Raw genomic sequence first — 11,884 nt, forward strand, 5'->3', positions numbered from 1 at the left:
ATATTCACACTGAATTTTATTAAAAGAATAATGGTATATAATTGTAGTATGTATTTGTGATTAAGCTATAGCATGTGTGCATTTATACTGAATGTTTTTAGACTAACGTTACTGTTTTTCATGCAAATAGGCTACTTAAAAACCATATAGTTATATTTTTACCATGGTATTGAGGTGTTATATGTGTGGTTTTAACTGTGTTTATCATGATTTAAATGTATGCTACTATGGGAGACCAATGTTTAATAAAAAAAATAAAATAAAAAAAACCTTGGTCAGAATCAATTTAACCATATAAAACTGAGGTTGCTACAATTTTTTTTTTTTTTACCGATTTTGATAATGAACAAATATTTACCTCTGCATCCTAACTCAAGCTACTATCAAATGTGCACTTCTAAGAGACAAAAAGTGATATTATTATTATTAATATTATCAGGCAACCCAAACCTGTTTCTTGATTTGAAACAATATCACTCATTAGAACATGCAGAAACTAAGAAACTGTATTTTTCTATTCCGATATTTATTTTAAGGAAAATTAATGGTCTTGTTTCTATAACTTTCACTTTGGAGCAAAAATCTGGCTTTAAACTTGAAAGAAATAAAGATTTGACATTTATCGTGATAATTATCGATATCGACTGATATGAAAAAAATTATCGTGATAATTTTTTTGGCCATATCGCCCAGCCCTAGGCAAAATATTAGCGAAAGTGGGTTTCTCCGTTATCTCGCACATGGCGTAAGCGTGCTCCGGCCCGGAAAGTATAGTGCAAGTGTGAGTGCAGGCCAGCGGGGGAGTGGGGAGGGGGGATAATCACACTCGGGCTCAGTTCAAGGTAACTGTGCCTAGTGTGAGTACACCCTGAATGTACTGTTCATACTAAACACTGAGGAGGAAGCATAGCGTTCAGTTATAGCTACATACCACTGGAGTATGATTGATATATTTCTGACAGCAATCTTTACAGTCAAACAGAGCACACTGTACAAGCCAAGCATCGGAAGTCTTCACAAACACATCTTGACAGGAGGCTCAACTTCAAATGTAAACACACACACACACACACATTCTGATTAGCTAGAGGGATTGGAGCCCAGCTTTGTCCTCACCACATAGATTTGCCATTTGTGTTCCTCATGCGTTAGCACTCATATGCATGAGCACATGCCTCAATGTAAATACAAATGAAAGCATGCTCAAATTTCACACAGGAAAAACACACCTTGCATAATATCCAGCTAGATTGGCTTGGATGCTATCAATTCAACTACTGTTCAGTAAACCTGTTAGATGTTTGTGATTAGAAGAATTGATATATTATCTATATCAAAATGCAACTTACTCAAGCAAGACATTTCTGGATGAATATATTCTGTTATCTAAGCAAATACAGTCTTGAAAGGCTGTAAACAGAACAGTAATTATGAAGTGAGAGCCAGATGGCCTTTCACAAGCAGTTGCTTCTGTCTCACTGCAGTGTCTGTGTTTTTTTTTTGTACTGACCCAAAACAGGGTCAGTGCTTATCTGAAGTTCTGGATACTCTGCACTGCAGAGAGTTTTCCATCATGCTCTAACACACAGACAGACACCTGCACCCTACATCTGACAAACAACTGCATTACCTTTGCTTCAGAAGCTTAATAGTCTGAGATCATTTCTTTCCATCACAGCACAGAATTAAAAAAGCCTATTTATACTTCTTTACAAATTCTTTTTTTTTTTTCTGGCGTCTGCTAGAATACATTTACATGATTTAAAATGTGTGCATATTTTACATTGTAGTGGCACCTAGTCACTCTGCCCGAAACACTCTGTTTTAGTTCTTGTCTCTTTAAAGTTCATCTTTGCGAAAAGCCCAACCTGCTCTGATTGGTCCGCAGGCCCCAGTCTGTTGTGATTGGTCAACCTGAAAATAAAATGTACCTTATTTAACAGATTTCAGTTCCTGAGGTTTCATTAGCAGCTCTAAACAGTTTATATCTACGATACCTCAGTTGTTGGCCTTGGAAGTCCAAACAATGTTTTTTTTTGCCCTTGCAGTTAAAAAAAACAGCATATCCTCGACATCACTTACCAAGCTGATCTTTGCGGGTGGACCAACCAGTAGGAGTATTATGCAAATGTGTAACAGGGTGATGCAGCTAAGTCATGTAAATAATGGCAGGACTACAAACAAAGCATTTCAGGCAAGTGTTTTCTGCTGGAGAGATGATCTCCTATTGGCAAGGACTTATAAACAACTATATTACACACTAAAGGAAAGGAAAAATAAATGTTAAAAAGCATAACAGGTGCCCTTTAAATAAAACTCATATGCCCTAAAAGCAGAACCCTTCAGAGCTGAGATGGTGTTATGCAATATTACGTAACTGCATATGGCTCACAAAACAAGGACTTGGGCATTCAGCAGCATCTCATCAGGGTCAACACTGAGCAGGTACTCAGTCTATAGCAGATCATTTGTCAAGATACATGCACCCCAGCTAAATATATATTTTCAGCTTATTAAAAAAAAAATAAAGAAAGAGTCAGAAGTGCTCTGCAATGCAGCTCTGCAAATGTGCAAAGAAACTAACATGACTCGTAAACTAACTAACTAAATATTCTCTGTTGTGGCTGGCTACAGTTAATATTCTTGTCAAACCTATAATTCCTAAGAATTAATTGAACATTCCTCAAAACATGAAGGAAAATGCTGCTATCCTCAAAGTCTATTACACTCAGGAAGATTTTAATTCTGGAAAGAACAGAAACATATTCATCTTGAACCTTAACTCTGAAATTGCTTTTGAATGACTAGTCCAGTCAGCAAGTTTGGCCTTGTCCAAAAGGATGTATTAATCTCTGATGTGAGAGGAGCCGAAGCGTTCACCCTGTGATTAGTAGCCTCCTCTTTCTGCTGGAGTGGCACTTTCTGCTCTTCCTCCGTCACTCTCAACAGCTCAGAGAGGAAGAGGAAGAGGAAGAGGTGGTGGAAGGGAGGTGAGAAGATGGATGGTCTGTGACTAAGACATCAATAACACCTCTGTTTCTTCCTCTAAGCATCACCCGGATCATTTGACACCAGGACCTCCATGCTGATCTTTTCTTAAATCACAGCTCTCACTACTGATCCAACATGAATTACTTGCACTTGGAGCGGAAGCTTCTAGGAGCTATGGGATGCCTAAAAACAGGCATTTAAATTTGGGCAGGGGTGTAAAGTACATGAGTAATTATACTTTATTTATTTCGGGACTTTTGTACTTAAGCAGCGGAATACTGAAACTGAATACTCTTGCTCAATTACATTTCCAGTGGCAAAAATGATGTTTCACTTCTCAGAAATTCATTTAGACCTTCAAAGTAATTTTTTTGCAGCTCATTGTGACGTAAATCTACTAATCACTAATCTAACAAGACCATCAAATTACACGCCAGTGACAAACACGTCACTGTAAACGGCACTGGGACATATCTTTCCTTGCGAAGACATACTGCTGAAGATGGATGAACTTGACTTGTGAACAGTTTTTATCCACCTTTTTCTTCCCTCAAGAGCATTTGAAAATTCTAAGGGTCTGGCTTCCGGACATATCCGTGTCCAGCTATTTTTAGCTTTACAAAACAGCTCGTTTTGTTGCTTTGATATTGAAAATTGGGGTGTCTTACCATATTAGTTTAATATATTATCTTAATTATTCACACTGGTTTATAGTACAAACAGTTTTACCATTTACTGCACGTTGTTATTCTTCTCGTTATTTCCCTATAGTGGCTAATGAACCGGAAGCCTTGCCCATAGGCTTACTTCCGCGATGAATAAAAAGGTGGATAAAATGTATATACATTAGGTGAATAAGGTTTTAACATTACCAAAATGTGTATAAGGTAATGATTTGAAACATGTGAAATGAACATGTTAATCATATAGGATGTGCTATCCAGTGATCTGCAATAAGCTACACACACAAAAGAAACAGATATCCTTTAGTTTGTGTTATAACTTTCCAAATGCATCTCAGAGAACATATTTAATCCAAAGCCAATAATACGCAGCTAAAAAACAAAACGCACTTTATGTGCCCTCTATTTTACCTAACTACCTGGTTGATTAGGTAGCGTGGAACAAATCCCAGACTTCGTCACCTCCAGGGAACATATGCGTTTATGTGTCTATAGGAAATATGACATGATCTCGTACCCTGTCAATCATAGTGTGTCTGCCTCATGGCTCTACAATCAGCCTCGGGTAATGAGATTCCACACGGTCGCCGTGGAAACCAATACTGCCTCTTTTCATGAGCACAGCTGTGACGGCTATTTTAAACAGACAATACACTGTCCCAATCACCATACACACAGAAAGACAATGAACAGCCTTTGGCCAATAAAACGAGCATGAGCAAAACTAATTGCTTCTTTCTATCCACAGAAATGAACAAACAAATGCTTTAGCAAATCATAAATCAGCAATTGCATTGGGTTATCCACAGTAGTGCACTCAGATAAAACCTTTCATCACCTATAAAGGATCTGACTGAAGTTTAGGGTTTTTCATGCGTCGGAGCACAACATTGTGTTAAAACTCAACTAAACTGTATGACTGCAAAGAAGAACACAGAGAAAGATGTTAAGATGCCACTGTACATTAGAGCGAACCATACCTGAACAACCAGGAAACTGAAAAGAATCAAATTTAATCGATGCGAGAAGAACGAAAGAGGACTTCAAACACGTAGCATGTTTGTCCTCTTGGATCAGTCAGTGAGGACATTATTTAAGAGACATGGTAATGACTTGGTCTTGGTAAGTATTAACTTAAAGTCCCCCTGTAGTCAAAAATGTTATCCTTTAAAATTCATCTTTGATCATCAAAATGACATATTTAAATGTTTTTTCTTGTGAAAATAATTTTCTCATGCCTTAAAATAGCTTGAATGCAACTCTACACCCTTGCCTCATTTAAAGTGAGTGTAAATAGCTGGAGACAATTGGATGTGTGGCAATATATTGGATCCATACATGAGGTCCTAAAGTGACAGCAACCTAATATACCTGCTGTTGTTTGTATCCTGTGTTAATCAAACAACTAAAAACAAAGAGAAAGTCTCTCACTGCTCTTGACTAAATAACTTCTGTAGCTTTAATAAAAATAAATAAATAAACTTGATTTATACAATGAAGACTACATTTCTTTAAAACATTTGATGAATCAGCTTCTGTAGTATTTCTTATTTCTGATAGACTTACCTGAAAACTATATTTTATTTATTTGTGCTAGTGCAATTTGTTCTTATTTTATTATTGACTGTTTTTGTGTCTTCAGTGAGCTTGAGAAGTTTTTACTTACGTTAGTTAGGCTAGTGTTTTCTTTCTGTACATCTGTATTTACCGCTAACTTGTGGCTTTGTTATTCATTTGTATTTATTCATATTAAATTAGCATTAAACCTTTTATACAAATTGTGACACTTAAATCTAGTTAAAATCGTTGCATAAATCTAAAATGAAATACACATTTAATGATAAATCAAAATCTAGTTGATGAAAATCTTTCATATTTTGACTATAGTGAAGAAAAAAGTAAAAAGATGAGTTACAGTTTCAATTTACAGGTCTTATCTTTCTCCAACATGTGCTTCAAGACAATAAAACAAATAAAAGACTTTTCCTCCACCTAGAAGACAAATACTTTTCCATTTAAACACACATACAGCAGCATAATGAAAGGTATACTGTAACCAAACATGAAGAGCAATAGATATCTCGATGAAGTGATCTGTGGAGGAACTCCTAAACATGACATTTTTCTGTGATCTTTCGAGGATGCTCTTTTCTAAGAAACTTAGCATCAAATGCTTCCACGTTTTAACAATCCTTGTATAGACACACAGGCTATATCACAGGGTTCAGTAGGGTTAACATCACCCTGAAGCTTTTTTTTTTAATTCTCAAGACTCTTAAGGTTTTGCACCCCCCGGTTTTCACAGCTGGTTTGCAGCAGGCTTTTTTTTTTTTGAAGGAGTTAAGAGTGGTTTGATCTTAACTGTCCAGTAAAGGAGCCACTTCAAACAGATTAACACTGACAACAAGCTTGATCTGATGGTTAACAGTCATCTTACTGGCTACAAGGTAACAAAACACAAAGGCTAACACAGTCCAAAATCTAAATACGCACATACATTTAAAAAAGTGCAAACAATATATAAGGCCTGTTTGTTTCACACATCCATCTGTGACGCATAAGCAGCCATGTACTTATTTTGGCACACATATTCACACTACCTTTGTGAGCATCATCACTAAGAGTACAGTTTCTCACCCACAAAAACACAGTGAAAATACACAATAATCCTATTTATTAACACAATATTTTGCAATTTAAGCTAATATGAAGCGACATACCATAATAGTAGGGCTGCAAAACGATTGGTCACGATTAATCGATTCAAAATAAAAGTTTATGTTTACATACTAAATGTGTGTGTAAGGTGTATATTTATTATGTATATGCCACTTCAAACAGATTAACACTGACAACAAGCTCGATCTGATGGTCAACAGTCATCTTACTGGCTACAAGGTAACAAAACACAAAGGCTAACACAGTCCAAAATCTAAATACACACATACATTTAAAAAAGTGCAAACAATATATAAGGCCTGTTTGTTTCACACATCCATCTGTGACGCATAAGCAGCCATGTACTTATTTTGGCACACATATTCACACTACCTTTGTGAGCATCATCACTAAGAGTACAGTTTCTCACCCACAAAAACACAGTGAAAATACACAATAAACCTATTTATTAACACAATATTTTGCAATTTAAGCTAATATGAAGCGACATACCATAATAGTAGGGCTGCAAAACGATTGGTCACGATTAATCGATTCAAAATAAAAGTTTATGTTTACATACTAAATGTGTGTGTAAGGTGTATATTTATTATGTATATATAAATACACATATGTATATATTTAAAAAAATATTTGTATGTATTGTTTGTATTTGTATGTAATCACTTGTATATGATTTCTATTATACATAAATATAAATATTTTACATATAAATCTAACATATTTTTCCTTAATATATACATGTATGTGTGTGTATTTATATATACACATAATAAATATACACAGTACACACACATATAGTATGTAAACAAACTTTTATTTTGAATCGATTAATCGCGACTAATCGTTTTGCAGCCCTACATAATAGAGTGACCTATTTACTCACTGTTCAAAATAAATACGTCTGTCAGGCTTGATTTAATTTACACATGCTGTGACAGGCATACAAACCTAAACAAAGTTAAACTAATACTAATAGTAAAACTAATAAAAATGCTTTTTTTAATTGAAATAAAGCTGCAATAAAATACAGTATAAATATTATGAAAACCATACAAAAAAAAAGTAAACCAATGAAATAAATAAAATAAGTTGAAGTCATGAAATTACTAAAACTAAAATTGAAATAAAAATAAAGTTAAACCGAAATAAATTTAAAAAATGAATAAAAATTACAAAAGCCCATCAAAATTACTAAAATATAATTAAAAATTAAACACTATGGAACATAAATAAAACTGAACTGCACTGTAACGGTCAGAATCATCAACCCATTTTATAATGTATTTCTGTAGAGGAAATACAGTGTAAATCACTTTCAGTTGTTTTCTGTCACAGATGTGTGAAAAGGGTCTTTGATGAAAAAGGTCTTTGACTAAAATTTGAGAAACCACACTTGGTATGATTTTTTTTTTTTTTTTTAAAGCTTACATTTTGTGGGAAGGAAAAAAAGACAGAGGCCAGGGTTTTCATAAAACACAAGCAGCCTAAATTTACTGTTTTTTACCCTATTTTTTTCTTATGCGTTTATTCTGACAAGAAACTGCTTTACGCAAAGGCCTGGTCATGCCTAATAGGTTTGCAAAATTTGCAATGAGATGTACTATCTGACTGTAATTTCAGGTCCAGTTGTGGTGAAATACAGTATAAACTGTGAAAGCCAGTGGCGATGCATTACTCAGACTTGTGGTAGGAGAGAGGCTGATTGCCAAAAGCCATCCCACCCATTGGCAGCACACATGCTCACAGCACACCCCTCAAGCTACTGCTGTGCTCGAGATAAAATAAGCCTTTTCTGGCAGTGCTATCAGACCAGCCAATCAATAATAGAGAGACAAATTATACAGCAATCCCATCGGTAACTAAAACCACCCTCAAAGAGTCTCAGTGCTACTGAATATTTATGGGAATAGTGAAATCTCACATATACAAAAACGTGCTGATAAAGATCTCCATCATTTCTTTCTGAGGATATAGAGCAGAACCACACTCAAGGAGGAGAAATGGCTGTGCAATTGCTTTCTAATCTCTAAAATGAGCTTCACTGCAAATTATGTGTAATTGTGCATCACGTAAAACCTAACACAGTGACAGATTAAATCTTTCAGACAGGACATAAACATCAACAGGATTAAGTGTGGAGAGGAGAGGCCATTTCAATAAATTCAGGACTCAGCATTCCCCAGTGGCCAAATCAGATCAAAGCAACAGACACTTCAGTCTGCCCACTCCACGCTTACGCACGCACAGATCACAGCGCCATTCACGCGACACCACTGGGAGCACATAGTGAGCTGAAAGATGAGCTGGCAGGTTTAATTTAATATTGTCCTAACAAACACACACATATATAGCGATGTTAGTTAGAACCATCATCTAGTTACTTCTGGTGCTCAGAATATAAGCCATTAAGGGAGGGAGAGTGACTTAAAAAAAGGAAGGTGGGTTTACAAAAATCAGATATAATAATATCTCAGTCTTCATTCGCGATTTCCCCTCCCAAATTCACCAGTTTAAATATCTGTTTTATTTTTCTAAATTCTATTCTATTAATTATTCTGATTATTTAAATGGAGACTTTTTTTTTTTTAATTGACAAAACGTAACTAGGGATGGGTATCGTTTGAATTTTGTCAATCCCAATTCAGATTAGATTCTTCTTCTCGATTCCGATTATTATCGATTCCCAGTTTCGATTCCAATGTGATTAAAAAAAATTAGGGCTGCACGATAAATCGCATGCGATATTTAATGCACATCTTGTCAGAAAGCCGGTTCCATGCAATTTATCGTGCAGCCCTAAAAAAAATTAAGTCAGACATTTAGATATCAAACATATTTATTCTGTGTCTCTTTTTGCAAAACATTTAATTGCTGCTGAATACTATGAACGAAAATCAGCTGGTTACATAAAAACTGGACTTGATTAAGAGCTGTTTCTGTGCAAAATAGAGCTGCACGATACTGGATAAATTTGGATTTTTTTTTTTTTTTTTTTAATCTGGTATTTTAACAGAACTGCTTCTTTTCTTATTAGATTTTTCAAAAGTTCTTTCAAAAAGTTGCCAAATGGAGGTTGTAGTTCTCTCACAATTATGAAAAAAAAAATATTAGACAACTAAACAAAATCTGATGGAATTTATGAATGGAATGATTCAATGACTCACTCAAGTTTTACTTGTTTCATTACTGGATGAATCAGTGTTTTTGAATGAATCTCTTGAATAAATGATTCAAACACAAATTAATTTTTAACAGCCCCTTTTCGCCACCTAAAAAAAAAGGAGATGTGCACACAGAAATTGATAGGTGGAATTGAAGTATCTGATTCCTGACCTGAAGTATCCGATTCTGGAATTGGAATTTATTTTCGATTCCCAACCCTAAACGTAACAAACACATCTGGTGCAAATAAATAAAATACCCCCTCAAATGAACTCCTGGTGAAAAAAATTGAGAAAAAAATAGTTAAATATTTTTTATTTAATATTTTTTATATTTTAAGTTAATTTCTGACACTTAACCCATCAGCCTCATTCATAATCCAGTATGAACTCTCCGCTTACAGCAGGAACTGAGAATCACTCATTCACACAGATTCCAGCTGTCATTATCAATACAGTTTTCAAAGCATCAAAGCGCGGGAGACAAATTCCAAGATTAATATATCCAGACACTTATACTACTTACCCATCTGACCCTTTAATTTAAGAGAGATGAAAGCATACTGCTGTGAATATAACTATGCCCTTAGTCAAAATCTAATACTGTACAGGGTTTCAAACATATTATTTGACATTTAACAGACACTTGCACATACTATCAACCAGTAAACTTCTACACCCAAATTAGTGCTCATAATATACTTCAGATTTTATAAGCTCAATTGAATGGATTCTTCCATGGACCACTGAATAAAGAGGATACTTTGCAAACAGTGAGAGGAAACAGGCTGAACTGACAAAGGCAAAGAGAGTCTCACATTTCACACAACACCACCCAAGTCATCATACGCACGGCCTGATGTCGCAGGCAGCTATTTCATGTTTAACTAATTCAGAGAGATGTTGCTGCATGATACAGCCAAGCTTTTCCTGTGTCACATCATTATCATCATCATCATCATCTTGACAACATGATGACATGACCACAGCCCTACATCCCTCTGGAGAGAAAACCTGTGTCCTTATGACCTCTGGAGAACAAACAGATGGGCACTTACAAGAATCAAATTAAGAGGCTCATCTGATCATTTTCTTTGGAAAATGGTGTGTTGTTATACTGCTGTTCAATATCATTCATCCCTATCAAATGCACTGAGTATAAGGACATCAATTAATGATGAGAGCTCTGCCTATCGACAGCCTTGTTATTAGGCACTCATGACATTTAAAAGTCTTTGATCATATATTATAAGCAGAGATCCAGCGCAACACACATTTATACAGTGAAAAATAACGATAAGCAGCTAGCAGCAGCTAACAGGATCAAATAGCAGCACTGAGCTAGCTGTCAAAGCTGCTTATACAACCAGCAGCGTACATTTCCACACCGTTATAACGTAAACACCTTCATCCATCCGTTCACCGCACAACTGCTTCAGAGCAAACCATCATATAAGCACCATATAGCAGTTATAAGGTATAATGCTAGACGCGAGAAAGGGAGTAAAAGAGATACTGACCTCCAGGAGCTAAAGCCACTGCTACTCGCTTTAGCCGTCTATCTGTGGCCCTGCTGCTGCGAAACAGCGTCTCAAATCGCGTTCGTCGTTACAGACGATGGCCAACACATGATGTGACAGTGGCACGACGCGACGATCGCACATCCGTGTTCTGTGGCGGCGGGTCAGTCAGTGATGCAGCGATGATTGTGCCTGCAGATAAGCGCTGCTCGTCCTCCTCCTCTCTCTCTCTCTCTCTCTCTCTCTGTTTGCTTGCAAACTGACTGCACAACAGCGACGTCCGAATCGTGAAGGAATCGTTCGTTTGAACCGGTTCTTTTCAGTGAATCAGTTGAACCGGTTCTCAGATTGGTGCGTCTCAAATCGCATACTTGTGCACTATTGTATGACCTTTTTAAGTAGGCCTATACATAGTGCGATGAGTGCGTTTGGAAAATTCCAAAAAGAAAAAGTGCTCTTTAAATACCCGGATGATGCACTTAAATAACCGGAAAAAAGAAGTGTGGAATGTTGGACAGATGGTTTAATTGATAGGGCGAAAAGGTTAATAACTTGAATAGCCGGTATAAATTATTAAAAAAAAAAAAACTTAAATGATCACTGGGTTCTTTATGACTTTACGCTGAATTATGGCTGCCAAATGAAATGAGATTACAATAAGATGCTAATTAATAATAACAAACACACACAACTGACAGATTGCATTTGGTAGAAAATATGTGACCCTGGACCACAAAACCAGTCATAAGGGTCAATTTTTGAAATTGAGATTTATACATCATCTGAAAGCTGAATAAATGAGCCTTCCATTGATGTATGGTTTGTTACAATATTTGGCTGAAATACA

The 11,884-nt window shown here is 35.9% G+C and overlaps 1 protein-coding gene across 1 annotated transcript in view; it reads right to left on the reverse strand.

Moving 5' to 3' along the window:
- Positions 1-11,368, reverse strand: part of LOC107740451 (MAP kinase-activating death domain protein-like) — a 72,526-nt gene extending 61,158 nt beyond the window's left edge. The window contains exon 1 of the mRNA XM_016552896.1: positions 11,038-11,368. The gene's annotated coding sequence lies outside the window, so the exon portion shown is untranslated. The remainder of the gene's footprint in view (positions 1-11,037) is intronic.
- Positions 11,369-11,884: the final 516 nt, after the last annotated feature.

This window comes from Sinocyclocheilus rhinocerous, unplaced genomic scaffold (genome assembly GCF_001515625.1).
Source record: "Sinocyclocheilus rhinocerous isolate Xijiao unplaced genomic scaffold, SAMN03320098_v1.1 scaffold225, whole genome shotgun sequence".
Classification (NCBI taxonomy): Eukaryota; Metazoa; Chordata; class Actinopteri; order Cypriniformes; family Cyprinidae; genus Sinocyclocheilus; species Sinocyclocheilus rhinocerous.